Raw genomic sequence first — 19,647 nt, forward strand, 5'->3', positions numbered from 1 at the left:
CTAGAGAATGCTGGATAACATCTAATAGACCTGGACCCACATCGTCCACAACACCACAATCCATAGAACAGTACATCACATTGCTCAGAGACAACCCCTTCATTTTCAATGGACCATGCATGCTGGAAAAGGAAGTTCCAGCTATTACAATGTAATCGCATAATCAAAGAGTGGATGGCAAATTACAAAGCATGAAATTCAAGGTAATTCCTTGCTCTATTAATGTCTTCAGTAAGGAAGAGGGGCCTCAAACTGTCCCTGGAGCTGAGACCCCAACTATCTCTGTCCCAAGGGAACTCTTGATAGTAGAGAGGCCCGAGTCTCTGACCTTACCACGCAACTGTAAAACCCCTAATCTGTCCCTTTCTCCACCTCATGAAGCTTGGGACAGAAATGAAAGTTAAACCAGACGCAGACAAAACAGGGACAACAGAAAACGTCAATCATCACTAACCAACAATAGGGAGGATTGGGACTGGGAGGAATAAACTAAATGCGAAAGGGGGACCAGGAGATAAACACACACGTACAACAGCCAGCTACAGAACAGAACATCACATCACAACTCCAACTACTTAGTTTTACCACACAGCACAGGAAGACAAATCTCCAAGAGCAACAACTATTATTCAGCACAGTGTTTCATAAGAGCAAGGAAGTAGAGCTTTCACTGGCAAAACAGATACAGTTTGACCAGGTTTTATAGGAAGTGTTTATGACCAGATCAGAAGCGGCTGTCATGGAGAAGCATGTTTCTGACCTGCATAGAAACGGTCATTAACTTCTTCAGCACCAAAGGAAACCAAATTAATTTAATATGTGTTCCAAACACACAGGCTAAATGGAAGATCACTCACTCATAACAATTAACTGGTATGTGCACCAGTTCTGTGACATCCAAATTTGCACATTTTCCAATTTGCTTTGTAAGGCTAGTTTCACATTAGCGTATGGCCGAGCCGCGGAGGGATGCGGACTTCCTCCGTGAATCCCCGCCCACTGCCGTGTCTCCTCCTTTCAGCTCCGTCTACGTCGGCATGCGGCCTGCATACCTTATCTTTAACATTGAGTATGCAGGCGATGCCGATGTATGCGGATGCGATGCCTCCGCATGCCTCGTTTTGACGGTGCAGCGAACCGCGTCGAACGCAACGAGTTGCATTTTGGTGCGGTCGCCACACCATCAAAACGCCGCATGCAGAGGCATCCGCATACATCGGCATGGCCTGCGTACCCAATGTTAAAAATAAGGTACGCACGCTACATGCAGACGGAGGCGGTGCTGACCGGAGGAGGTGTGGCAGTGGGCAGAGTTTCACGGAGAAAGCCCGCATCCCTCTGCAGCTCTGCCATACGCTAGTCTGAAACTAGCCTAACGCAGTCGAGGATGATACATTTCAAAAACATTCTCTTTTGAACCCCCATGGTAAAGTTCAAGTGTTCCTTGACCACTTAACATCAGGGCAGTGTGCTACTGCATGGCTGCCGAGTGAGGCCAATCACCAGGTCCATGAGTGGAGTATTTTTTCATATGTGCAATATCATCCTGGCGTTCCAGTGAGCCTTGCTTTATCAGCGGTATAGACGAGAGACTACATCCCACTCCTCCTGAGTTCTCAATCCTACAGCGAGGACACTACAGCCCACTCCTCCAGCGAGGACACTACATCCCACTTTTTTTGTGTTCTCAATCCTACAGCGAGGACACTACATCCCACTCTTCTTGTGTTCTCAATCCTACAGCGAGGACACTACATCCCACTCCACCTTTGTTCTCAATTCCACAGACAAGACACTACATCCCACATCTCCTGTGTTACCAATCCCACAGAAAAGACACTACATCCCACTCCCCGTGTTACCAATCCTACAGTGAGGACACTACATCCCACTCCCCCTGTGTTACCAATCCTACAGTGAGGACACTACATTCCACTCCCCCTGTGTAACTAATCCTACAGACAGGACGCTATATCCCACTCCCCCTGTGTTACTAATCCTACAGTGAGGACACTACATCCCACTCCCCGTGTTACTAATCCTACAGTGATGACACTACATCCCACTCCCCCTGTGTTACTAATCCTACAGTGATGACACTACATCCCACTCCCCCTGTGTTACTAATCCTGCAGTGAGGACACTACTTCCCACTCCCCCTGTATTACTAATCCTACAGACAGGACGCTATATCCCACTCCCCCTGTGTTACTAATCCTACAGACAGGACGCTACATCCCACTCCCCGTGTTACTAATCCTACAGTGAGGACAGTACATCCCACTCCCCGTGTTACGAATCCTACAGTGAGGACAGTACATCCCACTCCCCGTGTTATGAATCCTACAGTGAGGACAGTACATCCCACTCCCTGTGTTACGAATCCTACAGTGAGGACACTACATCCCACTCCCCGTGTCACTAACCCTACAGTGAGGACACTACATCTCTCTCCCCGTGTTACTAACCCTACAGTGAGGACACTACATCCCACTCCCTGTGTTACTAACCCTACAGTGAGGACACTACTTCCCAGTCCCCCTGTGTTACTAATCCTACAGACAAGACACTACATCCCACTCCCCGTGTTACTAATCCCACAGTGAGGACACTACATCCCACTCCCCCTGTGTTACTAATCCTACAGTGAGGACACTACTTACCACTCCCCCTGTGTTACTAATCCTACAGTGAGGACACTACATCCCACTCCCCGTGTTACCAATCCCACAGTGAGGACACTACATCCCACTCCCCCTGTGTTACTAATCCTACAGTGAGGACACTACATCCCACTCCCCCTGTGTTACTAATCCTACAGGGAGGACACTACATCCCACTCCCCCAGTGTTACTAATCCTACAGACAGGACACTACATCCCACTCTCTGTGTTACTAATCCTACAGACAGGACACTACATCCCACTCTCTGTGTTGCTAATCCTACAGTGAGGACACTACATCTCTCTCCCCGTGTTACTAACCCTACAGTGAGGACACTACATCCCACTCCCTGTGTTACTAACCCTACAGTGAGGACACTACTTCCCAGTCCCCCTGTGTTACTAATCCTACAGACAAGACACTACATCCCACTCCCCGTGTTACTAATCCCACAGTGAGGACACTACATCCCACTCCCCCTGTGTTACTAATCCTACAGTGAGGACACTACTTACCACTCCCCCTGTGTTACTAATCCTACAGTGAGGACACTACATCCCACTCCCCGTGTTACCAATCCCACAGTGAGGACACTACATCCCACTCCCCCTGTGTTACTAATCCTACAGTGAGGACACTACATCCCACTCCCCCTGTGTTACTAATCCTACAGGGAGGACACTACATCCCACTCCCCCAGTGTTACTAATCCTACAGACAGGACACTACATCCCACTCTCTGTGTTACTAATCCTACAGACAGGACACTACATCCCACTCTCTGTGTTGCTAATCCTACAGTGAGGACACTACATCTCTCTCCCCCTGTGTTACTAATCCTACAGACAGGATGCTACTTCCCACTCCCCCAGTGTTACTAATCCTACAGACAGGACACTACATCCCACTCCCCCTGTGTTACTAATCCTACAGACATATAAAGTGCTCTCAGTGAGAGAAACAAAATAGGAATCTTGTGGGTATGATACCTTTTAATGGCTAACAAATAATAGTGAATGTTGTTACAAAGCAAGCTTCCGGGACTGCTTATGTCCCTTCATCAGGCTGATATCAGCCTGATGAAGGGACATAAGCAGTCCCGGAAGCTTGCTTTGTAACAACATTCACTATTATTTGTTAGCCATTAAAAGATATCATACCCACAAGATTCCTATTTTGTTTCTCTCACTGAGATCACTTTATATGTTTTTTTCTACTGGCTAACACGTTACCAATCTACTTTTTTCGTTTTAATCCTACAGACAGGACACTACATCCCACTCCCCCTGTGTTACTAATCCTACAGACAGGACGCTACTTCCCACTCCCCCAGTGTTACTAATCCTACAGACAGGACACTACATCCCACTCCCCCTGTGTTACTAATCCTATAGACAGGACGCTACTTCCCACTCCCCCTGTGTTCTCAATCCTACAGACAGGACACTACATCCCACTCCCCCTGTGTTCTCAATCCTAAAGACAGGACACTACATCCCACTCCCCCTGTGTTACTAAACCTACAGACAGGACACTACATCCCACTCCCCCTGTGTTACTAATCCTACAGTGAGGACGCTACTTCCCACTCCCCCAGTGTTACTAATCCTACAGACAGGACACTACATCCCACTCCCCCTGTGTTACCAATCCCACAGTGAGGACACTACATCTCTCTCCCCCTGTGTTACTAATCCTACAGACAGGACACTACATCCCACTCCCCCAGTGTTACTAATCCTACAGACAGGACACTACATCCCACTCCCCCTGTGTTAATAATCCCACAGTGAGGACACTACATCTCTCTCCCCCTGAGTTACTAATCCTACAGACAGGACGCTACTTCCCACTCCCCCAGCGTTACTAATCCTATAGACAGGACACTACATCCCACTCCCCCTGTGTTACCAATCCCACAGTGAGGACACTACATCTCTCTCCCCCTGTGTTACTAATCCTAGAGACAGGACGCTACTTCCCACTCCCCCAGTGTTACTAATCCTACAGACAGGACACTACATCCCACTCCCCCTGTGTTACTAATCCTACAGACAGGACACTACATCCCACTCCCCCTGTGTTACTAATCCTACAGACAGGACACTACATCCCACTCCCCCTGTGTTCTCAATCCTACAGACAGGACGCTACTTCCCACTCCCCCAGTGTTACTAATCCTACAGACAGGACACTACATCTCTCTCCCCGTGTTACTAATCCTACAGACAGGACACTACATCCCACTCCCCCTGTGTTACCAATCCCACAGTGAGGACACTACATCCCACTCCCCCTGAGTTACTAATCCTACAGACAGGACGCTACTTCCCACTCCCCCAGTGTTACTAATCCTATAGACAGGACACTACATCCCACTCCCCCTGTGTTACCAATCCCACAGTGAGGACACTACATCTCTCTCCCCATGTGATACTAATCCTACAGACAGGACACTACATCCCACTCCCTCTGTGTTACTAAGTCTACAGACAGGACACTACATCCCACTCCCCCTGTGTTACTAATCCTACAGACAGGACACTACATCCCACTCCCCCTGTGTTACCAATCCCACAGTGAGGACACTACATCTCTCTCCCCCTGTGTTACTAATCCTACAGACAGGACGCTACTTCCCACTCCCCCAGTGTTACTAATCCTACAGACAGGACACTACATCCCACTCCCCCTGTGTTACCAATCCCACAGTGAGGACACTACATCTCTCTCCCCCTGTGTTACTAATCCTACAGACAGGACGCTACTTCCCACTCCCCCTGTGTTACTAATCCTACAGACAGGACACTACATCCCACTCCCCCTGTGTTACTAATCCTACAGACAGGACACTACATCCCACTCCCCCAGTGTTACTAATCCTACAGACAGGACACTATGTCCCACTCCCCCTGTGTTACTAATCCTACAGACAGGACGCTACTTCCCACTCCCCCAGTGTTACTAATCCTACAGACAGGACACTACATCCCACTCCCCCTGTGTTACCAATCCCACAGTGAGGACACTACATCTCTCTCCCCCTGTGTTACTAATCCTACAGACAGGACACTACATCCCACTCCCCCTGTGTTACCAATCCCACAGTGAGGACACTACATCTCTCTCCCCCTGTGTTACTAATCCTAGAGACAGGACGCTACTTCCCACTCCCCCAGTGTTACTAATCCTACAGACAGGACACTACATCCCACTCCCCCTGTGTTACTAATCCTACAGACAGGACACTACATCCCACTCCCCCTGTGTTACTAATCCTACAGACAGGACACTACATCCCACTCCCCCTGTGTTACTAATCCTACAGACAGGACACTACTTCCCACTCCCCCAGTGCTACTAATCCTACAGACAGGACACTACATCCCACTCCCCCTGTGTTACCAATCCCACAGTGAGGACAATACATCCCACTCCCCCTGTGTTACTAATCCTATAGACAGGACGCTACTTCCCACTCCCCCTGTGTTCTCAATCCTACAGACAGGACACTACATCCCACTCCCCCTGTGTTCTCAATCCTACAGACAGGACGCTACTTCCCACTCCCCCAGTGTTACTAATCCTACAGACAGGACACTACATCTCTCTCCCCGTGTTACTAATCCTACAGACAGGACACTACATCCCACTCCCCCTGTGTTCTCAATCCTACAGACAGGACACTACATCTCTCTCCCCGTGTTACTAATCCTACAGACAGGACACTACATCCCACTCCCCCTGTGTTACCAATCCCACAGTGAGGACACTACATCCCACTCCCCCTGTGTTACTAATCCTACAGACAGGACACTACATCTCTCTCCCCCTGTGTTACTAATCCTACAGACAGGACGCTACTTCCCACTCCCCCAGTGTTACTAATCCTACAGACAGGACACTACATCCCACTCCCCCTGTGTTACCAATCCCACAGTGAGGACACTACATCCCACTCCCCCTGTGTTACTAATCCTATAGACAGGACGCTACATCCCACTCCACGTGTGTAACCAATCCTACAGACAGGACACTACATCCCACTCCCCCTGTGTTCTCAATCCTACAGACAGGACACTACATCCAACTACCCCTGTGTTCTTAATCCTACAGACAGGACACTACATCCCACTCCCCCTGTGTTACCAATCCCACAGTGAGGACACTACATCTCTCTCCCCCCGTGTTACTAATCCTACAGACAGGACACTACATCCCACTCCCCCTGTGTTACCAATCCCACAGTGAGGACACTACATCCCACTCCCCCTGTGTTACTAATCCTACAGACAGGACACTACATCCCACTCCCCCTGTGTTACTAATCCCACAGTGAGGACACTACATCTCTCTCCCCCTGTGTAACTAATCCTACAGACAGGACACTACATCCCACTCCCCCTGTGTTACCAATCCCACAGTGAGGACACTACATCCCACTCCCCCTGTGTTACTAATCCTACAGACAGGACACTACATCCCACTCCCCCTGTGTTACTAATCCCACAGTGAGGACACTACATCTCTCTCACCACGTGTTACTAATCCTACAGACAGGACGCTACTTCCCACTCCCCTAGTGTTACTAATCCTACAGACAGGACACTACATCCCACTCCCCCTGTGTTACTAATCCCACAGTGAGGACACTACATCTCTCTCCCCCTGAGTTACTAATCCTACAGACAGGACGCTACTTCCCACTCCCCCAGTGTTACTAATCCTATAGACAGGACACTACATCCCACTCCCCCTGTGTTACCAATCCCACAGTGAGGACACTACATCTCTCTCCCCATGTGATACTAATCCTACAGACAGGACACTACATCCCACTCCCTCTGTGTTACTAAGTCTACAGACAGGACACTACATCCCACTCCCCCTGTGTTACTAATCCTACAGACAGGACACTACATCCCACTCCCCCTGTGTTACCAATCCCACAGTGAGGACACTACATCTCTCTCCCCCTGTATTACTAATCCTACAGACAGGACGCTACTTCCCACTCCCCCAGTGTTACTAATCCTACAGACAGGACACTACATCCCACTCCCCCTGTGTTACCAATCCCACAGTGAGGACACAACATCTCTCTCCCCCTGTGTTACTAATCCTACAGACAGGACGCTACTTCCCACTCCCCCTGTGTTACTAATCCTACAGACAGGACACTACATCCCACTCCCCGTGTTACTAATCCTACAGACAGGACACTACATCCCACTCCCCCAGTGTTACTAATCCTACAGACAGGACACTACATCCCACTCCCCCAGTGTTACTAATCCTACAGACAGGACACTACATCCCACTCCCCCTGTGTTACCAATCCCACAGTGAGGACACTACATCTCTCTCCCCCTGTGTTACTAATCCTACAGACAGGACACTACATCCCACTCCCCCTGTGTTACCAATCCCACAGTGAGGACACTACATCTCTCTCCCCCTGTGTTACTAATCCTAGAGACAGGACGCTACTTCCCACTCCCCCAGTGTTACTAATCCTACAGACAGGACACTACATCCCACTCCCCCTGTGTTACTAATCCTACAGACAGGACACTACATCCCACTCCCCCTGTGTTACTAATCCTACAGACAGGACACTACATCCCACTCCCCCTGTGTTACTAATCCTACAGACAGGACACTACTACCCACTCCCCCAGTGTTACTAATCCTACAGACAGGACACTACATCCCACTCCCCCTGTGTTACCAATCCCACAGTGAGGACACTACATCCCACTCCCCCTGTGTTACTAATCCTATAGACAGGACGCTACTTCCCACTCCCCCTGTATTCTCAATCCTACAGACAGGACACTACATCTCTCTCCCCGTGTTACTAATCCTACAGACAGGACACTACATCCCACTCCCCCTGTGTTACCAATCCCACAGTGAGGACACTACATCCCACTCCCCCTGTGTTACTAATCCTACAGACAGGACACTACATCTCTCTCCCCCTGTGTTACTAATCCTACAGACAGGACGCTACTTCCCACTCCCCCAGTGTTACTAATCCTACAGACAGGACACTACATCCCACTCCCCCTGTGTTACCAATCCCACAGTGAGGACACTACATCTCTCTCCCCCCGTGTTACTAATCCTACAGACAGGACACTACATCTCTCTCCCCGTGTTACTAATCCTACAGACAGGACACTACATCCCACTCCCCCTGTGTTACCAATCCCACAGTGAGGACACTACATCCCACTCCCCCTGTGTTACTAATCCTATAGACAGGACGCTACATCCCACTCCACGTGTGTAACCAATCCTACAGACAGGACACTAGATCCCACTCCCCCTGTGTTCTCAATCCTACAGACAGGACACTACATCCCACTCCCCCTGTGTTCTCAATCCTACAGACAGGACACTACATCCCACTCCCCCTGTGTTACCAATCCCACAGTGAGGACACTACATCTCTCTCCCCCCGTGTTACTAATCCTACACACAGGACGCTACTTCCCACTCCCCCAGTGTTACTAATCCTACAGTGAGGACACTACATCCCACTCCCCCTGTGTTACTAATCCTACAGACAGGACACTACATCCCACTCCCCCTGTGTTCTCAATCCTACAGACAGGACACTACATCCCACTCCCCCTGTGTTCTCAATCCTACAGACAGGACACTACATCCCACTCCCCCTGTGTTACCAATCCCACAGTGAGGACACTACATCTCTCTCCCTCCGTGTTACTAATCCTACAGACAGGACACTACATCCCACTCCCCCTGTGTTACCAATCCCACAGTGAGGACACTACATCCCACTCCCCCAGTGTTACTAATCCTACAGACAGGACGCTACTTCCCACTCCCCCAGTGTTACTAATCCTACAGTGAGGACACTACATCCCACTCCCCCTGTGTTACTAATCCTACAGACAAGACACTACATCCCACTCCCCCTGTGTTACTAATCCTACAGTGAGGACGCTACTTCCCACTCCCCCAGTGTTACTAATCCTACAGACAGGACACTATATCCCACTCCCCCTGTGTTACCAATCCCACAGTGAGGACACTACATCTCTCTCCCCCCGTGTTACTAATCCTACAGACAGGACGCTACTTCCCACTCCCCGTGTTACTAATCCTACAGAAAGGACACTACATCTCTCTCCCCCTGTGTTACTAATCCTACAGACAGGACGCTACATCCCACTCCCCCTGTGTTACCAATCCCACAGTGAGGACACTACATCTCTCTCCCCCTGTGTTACTAATCCCACAGTGAGGACACTACATCTCTCTCCCCCTGTGTTACTAATCCTACAGACAGGACGCTACTTCCCACTCCCCCAGTGTTACTAATCCTACAGTGAGGACACTACATCCCACTCCCCCTGTGTTACTAATCCTACAGACAAGACACTACATCCCACTCCCCCTGTGTTACTAATCCTACAGTGAGGACGCTACTTCCCACTCCCCCAGTGTTACTAATCCTACAGACAGGACACTATATCCCACTCCCCCTGTGTTACCAATCCCACAGTGAGGACACTACATCTCTCTCCCCCCGTGTTACTAATCCTACAGACAGGACGCTACTTCCCACTCCCCCAGTGTTACTAATCCTACAGAAAGGACACTACATCTCTCTCCCCCTGTGTTACTAATCCTACAGACAGGACGCTACATCCCACTCCCCCTGTGTTACCAATCCCACAGTGAGGACACTACATCCCACTCCCCCAGTGTTACTAATCCTATAGACAGGACACTACATCCCACTCCCCCAGTGTTACTAATCCTATAGACAGGACACTACATCCCACTCCCCCTGTGTTACCAATCCCACAGTGAGGACACTACATCTCTCTCCCCCTGTATTACTAATCCCACAGTGAGGACACTACATCTCTCTCCCCCTGTGTTACTAATCCTACAGACAGGACACTACATCCCACTCCCCCTGTGTTACTAATCCTACAGACAGGACACTACTTCCCACTCCCCCAGTGTTACTAATCCTACAGACTGGGATGTAGTGTCCTGTCTGTAGGATTAGTAACACTGGGGGAGTGGGAAGTAGTGTCCTGTCTGTAGGATTAGTAACACAGGGGGAGTGGGATGTAGTGTCCTCTCCCCCAGTGTTACTAATCCTACAGACAGGACACTACTTCCCACTCCCCCAGTGTTACTAATCCTACAGACAGGACACTACATCCCACTCCCCCTGTGTTACCAATCCCACAGTGAGGACACTACATCTCTCTCTCCCTGTGTTACTAATCCTACAGACAGGACGCTACTTCCCACTCCCCCAGTGTTACTAATCCTACAGACAGGACACTACATCCCACTCCCCCTGTTACTACTCCTACAGACAGGACACTACATCCCACTCCCCCTGTGTTACCAATCCCACAGTGAGGACACTACATCCCACTCCCCCTGTGTTACTAATCCTATAGACAGGAGGCTACTTCCCACTCCCCCTGTGTTCTCAATCCTACAGACAGGACACTACATCCAACTCCCCCTGTGTTCTCAATCCTACAGACAGGACGCTACTTCCCACTCCCCCAGTGTTACTAATCCTACAGACAGGACACTACATCCCACTCCCCCTGTGTTACCAATCCCACAGTGAGGACACTACAACTCTCTCCCCCTGTGTTACTAATCCTACAGACAGGACGCTACTTCCCACTCCCCCAGTGTTACTAATCCTACAGACAGGACACTACATCCCACTCCCCCTGAGTTACCAATCCCACAGTGAGGACACTACAACTCTCTCCCCCTGTGTTACTAATCCGACAGACAGGACGCTACTTCCCACTCCCCCAGTGTTACTAATCCTACAGACAGGACACTACATCCCACTCCCCCTGTGTTACCAATCCCACAGTGAGGACACTACATCTCTCTCCCCCCGTGTTACTAATCCTACAGACAGGACGCTACTTCCCACTCCCCCAGTGTTACTAATCCTACAGTGAGGACACTACATCCCACTCCCCCTGTGTTACTAATCCTACAGACAGGACACTACATCCCACTCCCCCTGTGTTACTAATCCTACAGACAGGACACTACATCCCACTCCCCCTGTGTTACTAATCCTACAGTGAGGACGCTACTTACCACTCCCCCAGTGTTACTAATCCTACAGACAGGACACTACATCCCACTCCCCCTGTGTTACCAATCCCACAGTGAGGACACTACATCTCTCTCCCCCTGTGTTACTAATCCTACAGACAGGACGCTACTTCCCACTCCCCCAGTGTTACTAATCCTACAGACAGGACACTACATCCCACTCCCCCTGTGTTACTAATCCTACAGACAGGACACTACTTCCCACTCCCCCAGTGTTACTAATCCTACAGAAAGGACACTACATCCCACTCCCCCTGTGTTACCAATCCCACAGTGAGGACACTACATCTCGCTCCCCCTGTGTTACTAATCCTACAGACAGGACACTACATCCCACTCCCAGTGTGTTACCAATCCCACAGTGAGGACACTACATCCCACTCCCCCTGTGTTACTAATCCTATAGACAGGACGCTACTTCCCACTCCCCCAGTGTTACTAATCCTACAGTAAGGACACTACATCCCACTCCCCCTGTGTTACTAATCCTACAGACAGGACACTACATCCCACTCCCCCTGTGTTCTCAATCCTACAGACAGGACACTACATCCCACTCCCCCTGTGTTCTCAATCCTACAGACAGGACACTACATCCCACTCCCCCTGTGTTACCAATCCCACAGTGAGGACACTACATCTCTCTCCCCCCGTGTTACTAATCCTACAGACTGGACACTACATCCCACTCCCCCTGTGTTACCAATCCCACAGTGAGGACACTACATCTCTTTCCCCCTGTGTTACTAATCCTACAGACAGGACACTACATCCCACTCCCCCTGTGTTACCAATCCCACAGTGAGGACACTACATCCCACTCCCCCAGTGTTACTAATCCTACAGACAGGACACTAATTCCCACTCCCCCAGTGTTACTAATCCTACAGTGAGGACACTACATCCCACTCCCCCTGTGTTACTAATCCTACAGTGAGGACACTACATCCCACTCCCCCTGTGTTACTAATCCTACAGACAGGACACTATATCCCACTCCCCCTGTGTTACCAATCCCACAGTGAGGACACTACATCTCTCTCCCCCCGTGTTACTAATCCTACAGACAGGACGCTACTTCCCACTCCCCCTGTGTTACTAATCCTACAGAAAGGACACTACATCTCTCTCCCCGTGTTACTAATCCTACAGACAGGACGCTACATCCCACTCCCCCTGTGTTACCATTCCCACAGTGAGGACACTACATCCCACTCCCCCAGTGTTACTAATCCTATAGACAGGACACTACATCCCACTCCCCCAGTGTTACTAATCCTATAGACAGGACACTACATCCCACTCCCCCTGTGTTACCAATCCCACAGTGAGGACACTACATCTCTCTCCCCCTGTGTTACTAATCCCACAGTGAGGACACTACATCTCTCTCCCCCTGTGTTACTAATCCTACAGACAGGACACTACATCTCTCTCCCCCTGTGTTACTAATCCTACAGACAGGACACTACATCCCACTCCCCCTATTACTAATCCTACAGACAGGACACTACATCCCACTCCCCCTGTGTTACTAATCCTATAGACAGGACGCTTCTTCCCACTCCCCCTGTGTTCTCAATCCTACAGACAGGACACTACATCCCACTCCCCCTGTGTTCTCAATCCTACAGACAGGACGCTACTTCCCACTCCCCCAGTGTTACTAATCCTACAGACAGGACACTACATCCCACTCCCCCTGTGTTACCAATCCCACAGTGAGGACACTACAACTCTCTCCCCCTGTGTTACTAATCCTACAGACAGGACGCTACTTCCCACTCCCCCAGTGTTACTAATCCTACAGACAGGACACTACATCCCACTCCCCCTGTGTTACCAATCCCACAGTGAGGACACTACATCTCTCTCCCCCCGTGTTACTAATCCTACAGACAGGACGCTACTTCCCACTCCCCCAGTGTTACTAATCCTACAGTGAGGACACTACATTCCACTCCCCCTGTGTTACTAATCCTACAGACAGGACACTACATCCCACTCCCCCTGTGTTACTAATCCTACAGTGAGGACGCTACTTACCACTCCCCCAGTGTTACTAATCCTACAGACAGGACACTACATCCCACTCCCCCTGTGTTACCAATCCCACAGTGAGGACACTACATCTCTCTCCCCCTGTGTTACTAATCCTACAGACAGGACGCTACTTCCCACTCCCCCAGTGTTACTAATCCTACAGACAGGACACTACATCCCACTCCCCCTGTGTTACTAATCCTACAGACAGGACACTACTTCCCACTCCCCCTGTGTTACCAATCCCACAGTGAGGACACTACATCCCACTCCCCCAGTGTTACTAATCCTACAGACAGGACACTAATTCCCACTCCCCCAGTGTTACTAATCCTACAGTGAGGACACTACATCCCACTCCCCCTGTGTTACTAATCCTACAGTGAGGACACTACATCCCACTCCCCCTGTGTTCTCAATCCTACAGACAGGACACTACATCCCACTCCCCCTGTGTTCTCAATCCTACAGACAGGACGCTACTTCCCACTCCCCCAGTGTTACTAATCCTACAGACAGGACACTACATCCCACTCCCCCTGTGTTACCAATCCCACAGTGAGGACACTACATCTCTTTCCCCCTGTGTTACTAATCCTACAGACAGGACACTACATCCCACTCCCCCTGTGTTACCAATCCCACAGTGAGGACACTACATCCCACTCCCCCAGTGTTACTAATCCTACAGACAGGACACTAATTCCCACTCCCCCAGTGTTACTAATCCTACAGTGAGGACACTACATCCCACTCCCCCTGTGTTACTAATCCTACAGTGAGGACACTACATCCCACTCCCCCTGTGTTACTAATCCTACAGACAGGACACTATATCCCACTCCCCCTGTGTTACCAATCCCACAGTGAGGACACTACATCTCTCTCCCCCCGTGTTACTAATCCTACAGACAGGACGCTACTTCCCACTCCCCCTGTGTTACTAATCCTACAGAAAGGACACTACATCTCTCTCCCCGTGTTACTAATCCTACAGACAGGACGCTACATCCCACTCCCCCTGTGTTACCATTCCCACAGTGAGGACACTACATCCCACTCCCCCAGTGTTACTAATCCTATAGACAGGACACTACATCCCACTCCCCCAGTGTTACTAATCCTATAGACAGGACACTACATCCCACTCCCCCTGTGTTACCAATCCCACAGTGAGGACACTACATCTCTCTCCCCCTGTGTTACTAATCCCACAGTGAGGACACTACATCTCTCTCCCCCTGTGTTACTAATCCTACAGACAGGACACTACATCTCTCTCCCCCTGTGTTACTAATCCTACAGACAGGACACTACATCCCACTCCCCCTATTACTAATCCTACAGACAGGACACTACATCCCACTCCCCCTGTGTTACTAATCCTATAGACAGGACGCTTCTTCCCACTCCCCCTGTGTTCTCAATCCTACAGACAGGACACTACATCCCACTCCCCCTGTGTTCTCAATCCTACAGACAGGACGCTACTTCCCACTCCCCCAGTGTTACTAATCCTACAGACAGGACACTACATCCCACTCCCCCTGTGTTACCAATCCCACAGTGAGGACACTACAACTCTCTCCCCCTGTGTTACTAATCCTACAGACAGGACGCTACTTCCCACTCCCCCAGTGTTACTAATCCTACAGACAGGACACTACATCCCACTCCCCCTGTGTTACCAATCCCACAGTGAGGACACTACATCTCTCTCCCCCCGTGTTACTAATCCTACAGACAGGACGCTACTTCCCACTCCCCCAGTGTTACTAATCCTACAGTGAGGACACTACATTCCACTCCCCCTGTGTTACTAATCCTACAGACAGGACACTACATCCCACTCCCCCTGTGTTACTAATCCTACAGTGAGGACGCTACTTACCACTCCCCCAGTGTTACTAATCCTACAGACAGGACACTACATCCCACTCCCCCTGTGTTACCAATCCCACAGTGAGGACACTACATCTCTCTCCCCCTGTGTTACTAATCCTACAGACAGGACGCTACTTCCCACTCCCCCAGTGTTACTAATCCTACAGACAGGACACTACATCCCACTCCCCCTGTGTTACTAATCCTACAGACAGGACACTACTTCCCACTCCCCCAGTGTTACTAATCCTACAGACAGGACACTACATCCCACTCCCCCTGTGTTACCAATCCCACAGTGAGGACACTACATCTCTCTCCCCCTGTGTTACTAATCCTACAGACAGGACGCTACTTCCCACTCCCCCAGTGTTACTAATCCTACAGACAGGACACTAAATCCCGCTCCCCCTGTGTTACTAATCCTACAGACAGGACACTACATCCCACTCCCAGTGTGTTACCAATCCCACAGTGAGGACACTACATCCCACTCCCCCTGTGTTACTAATCCTATAGACAGGACGCTACTTCCCACTCCCCCTGTGTTCTCAATCCTACAGACAGGACACTACATCCCACTCCCCCTGTGTTCTCAATCCTACAGACAGGACTCTACTTCCCACTCCCCCAGTGTTACTAATCCTACAGACAGGACACTACATCCCACTCCCCCTGTTACTAATCCTACAGACAGGACACTACATCCCACTCCCCCTGTGTTACCAATCCCACAGTGAGGACACTACATCCCATTCCCCCTGTGTTACTAATCCTATAGACAGGACGCTACTTCCCACTCCCCCTGTGTTCTCAATCCTACAGACAGGACACTACATCCCACTCCCCCTGTGTTCTCAATCCTACAGACAGGACGCTACTTCCCACTCCCCCAGTGTTACTAATCCTACAGACAGGACACTACATCCCACTCCCCCTGTGTTACCAATCCCACAGTGAGGACACTACATCTCTCTCCCCACGTGTTACTAATCCTACAGACAGGACGCTACTTCCCACTCCCCCAGTGTTACTAATCCTACAGACAGGACACTACTTCCCACTCCCCCTGTGTTACTAATCCTACAGACAGGACACTACTTCCCACTCCCCCAGTGTTACTAATCCTACAGACAGGACACTACATCCCACTCCCCCTGTGTTACCAATCCCACAGTGAGGACACTACATCTCTCTCCCCCCGTGTTACTAATCCTACAGACAGGACGCTACTTCCCACTCCCCCAGTGTTACTAATCCTACAGACAGGACACTACATCCCACTCCCCCTGTGTTACCAATCCCACAGTGAGGACACTACATCCCACTCCCCCTGTGTTACTAATCCTACAGTGAGGACACTACATCTCTCTCCCCGTGTTACTAATCCTACAGACAGGACGCTACTTCCAACTCCCCCAGTGTTACTAATCCTACTGACAGGACACTACATCCCACTCCCCCTGTGTTACCAATCCCACAGTGAGGACACTACATCCCACTCCCCCAGTGTTACTAATCCTACAGAGAGGACACTACATCCCACTCCCCCAGTGTTACTAATCCTATAGACAGGACACTACATCCCACTCCCCCTGTGTTACCAATCCCACAGTGAGGACACTACATCTCTCTCCCCCTGTGTTACTAATCCTACAGACAGGACGCTACTTCCCACTCCCCCTGTGTTACTAATCCTACAGACAGGACACTACATCCCACTCCCCCAGTGTTACTAATCCTACAGACAGGACACTACATCCCACTCCCCCTGTGTTACTAATCCTACAGACAGGACACTACATCCCACTCCCCCTGTGTTACCAATCCCACAGTGAGGACACTACATCCCACTCCCCCTGTGTTACTAATCCTACAGACAGGACACTACATCCCACTCCCCCTGTGTTACTAATCCTACAGTGAGGACGCTACTTCCCACTCCCCCAGTGTTACTAATCCTACAGACAGGACACTACATCCCACTCCCCCTGTGTTACCAATCCCACAGTGAGGACACTACATCCCACTCCCCCTGTGTTACCAATCCCACAGTGAGGACACTACATCTCTCTCCCCCCGTGTTACTAATCCTACAGACAGGACACTACATCTCTCTCCCCGTGTTACTAATCCTACAGACAGGACACTACATCTCTCCCCCCCCGTGTTACTAATCCTACAGACAGGACACTACATTACACTCCCCCAGTGTTACTAATCCTACAGACAGGACACTACATCCCACTCCCCCTGTGTTACCAATCCCACAGTGAGGACACTACATCCCACTCCCCCTGTGTTACTAATCCTACAGTGAGGACACTACATCCCACTCCCCCAGTGTTACTAATCCTACAGACAGGACACAACATCCCACTCCCCCTGTGTTCTCAATCCTACAGACAGGACACTACTTCTCACTCCCCCTGTGTTACTAATCCTACAGACAGGACACTACATCCCACTTCCCCTGTGTTACCAATCCCACAGTGAGGACACTACATCTCTCTCCCCGTGTCACTAATCCTACAGACAGGACACTACATCCCACTCCCCCTGTGTTACCAATCCCACAGTGAGGACACTACTTCCCACTCCCCCAGTGTTACTAATCCTACAGACAGGACACTACATCCCACTCCCCCTGTGTTACCAATCCCACAGTGAGGACACTACTTCCCACTCCCCCAGTGTTACTAATCCTACAGACAGGACACTACATCCCTCTCCCCGTGTTACTAATCCTACAGACAGGACACTACATCCCACTCCCCCTGTGTTACTAATCCTACAGACAGGACACTACATCCCACTCCCCGTGTTACTAATCCTACAGACAGGACACTACATCCCACTCCCCCTGTGTTACTAATCCTACAGACAGGACGCTACTTCCCACTCCCCCTGTGTTACTAATCCTACAGACAGGACGCTACTTCCCACTCCCCCAGTGTTACTAATCCTACAGACAGGACACTACATCCCACTCCCCCTGTGTTACCAATCCCACAGTGAGGACACTACATCCCACTCCCCCTGTGTTACTAATCCTACAGACAGGACGCTACTTCCCACTCCCCCTGTGTTACTAATCCTACAGACAGGACGCTACTTCCCACTCCCCCTGTGTTACTAATCCTACAGACAGGACGCTACTTCCCACTCCCCCTGTGTTAATAATACTACAGACAGGACACTATATCCCACTCCCCCAGTGTTACCAATCCCACAGTGAGGACACTACATCTCTCTCCCCCTGTGTTACTAATCCTACAGACAGGACACTACATCCCACTCCCCCTGTGCTACTAATCCTACAGACAGGACACTACATCCCACTCCCCGTGTTACTAATCCCACAGTGAGGACACTACATCGCTCTCCCCCAGTGTTACTAATCCTACAGACAGGACACTACATCCCACTCCCCCTGTGTTACCAATCCCACAGTGAGGACACTACATCTCTCTACCCCAGTGTTACTAATCCTACAGGCAGGACACTACATCCCACTCCCCCTGTGTTACCAATCCCACAGTGAGGACACTACATCTCTCTCCCCCAGTGTTACTAATCCTACAGACAGGACACTACATCCCACTCCCCCTGTGTTACCAATCCCACAGTGAGGACACTACATCTCTCTCCCCCCGTGTTACTAATCCTACAGACAGGACGCTACATCCCACTCCCCCAGTGTTACTAATCCTACAGTGAGGACAGTACATCCCACTCCCCCTGTGTTACCAATCCCACAGTGAGGACACTACATCTCTCTCACCCTGTGTTACTAATCCTACAGACAGGACACTACATCCCACTCCCCCTGTGTTACTAATCCTACAGACAGGACACTACATCCCACTCCCCCAGTGTTACTAATCCTACAGACAGGAC

At 50.2% G+C, this 19,647-nt stretch overlaps 1 protein-coding gene across 7 annotated transcripts in view; it reads right to left on the minus strand.

Moving 5' to 3' along the window:
- The window catches only part of LOC141048602 (uncharacterized), a 112,063-nt gene that overhangs the window by 15,828 nt on the left and 76,588 nt on the right, over window positions 1–19,647 (minus strand). The gene's annotated exons all lie outside the window — the stretch shown is intronic.

Source organism: Dendrobates tinctorius, unplaced genomic scaffold (genome assembly GCF_039654945.1).
Source record: "Dendrobates tinctorius isolate UK_male_01 unplaced genomic scaffold, ASM3965494v1 ptg000137l, whole genome shotgun sequence".
Lineage (NCBI taxonomy): Eukaryota > Metazoa > Chordata > Amphibia > Anura > Dendrobatidae > Dendrobates > Dendrobates tinctorius.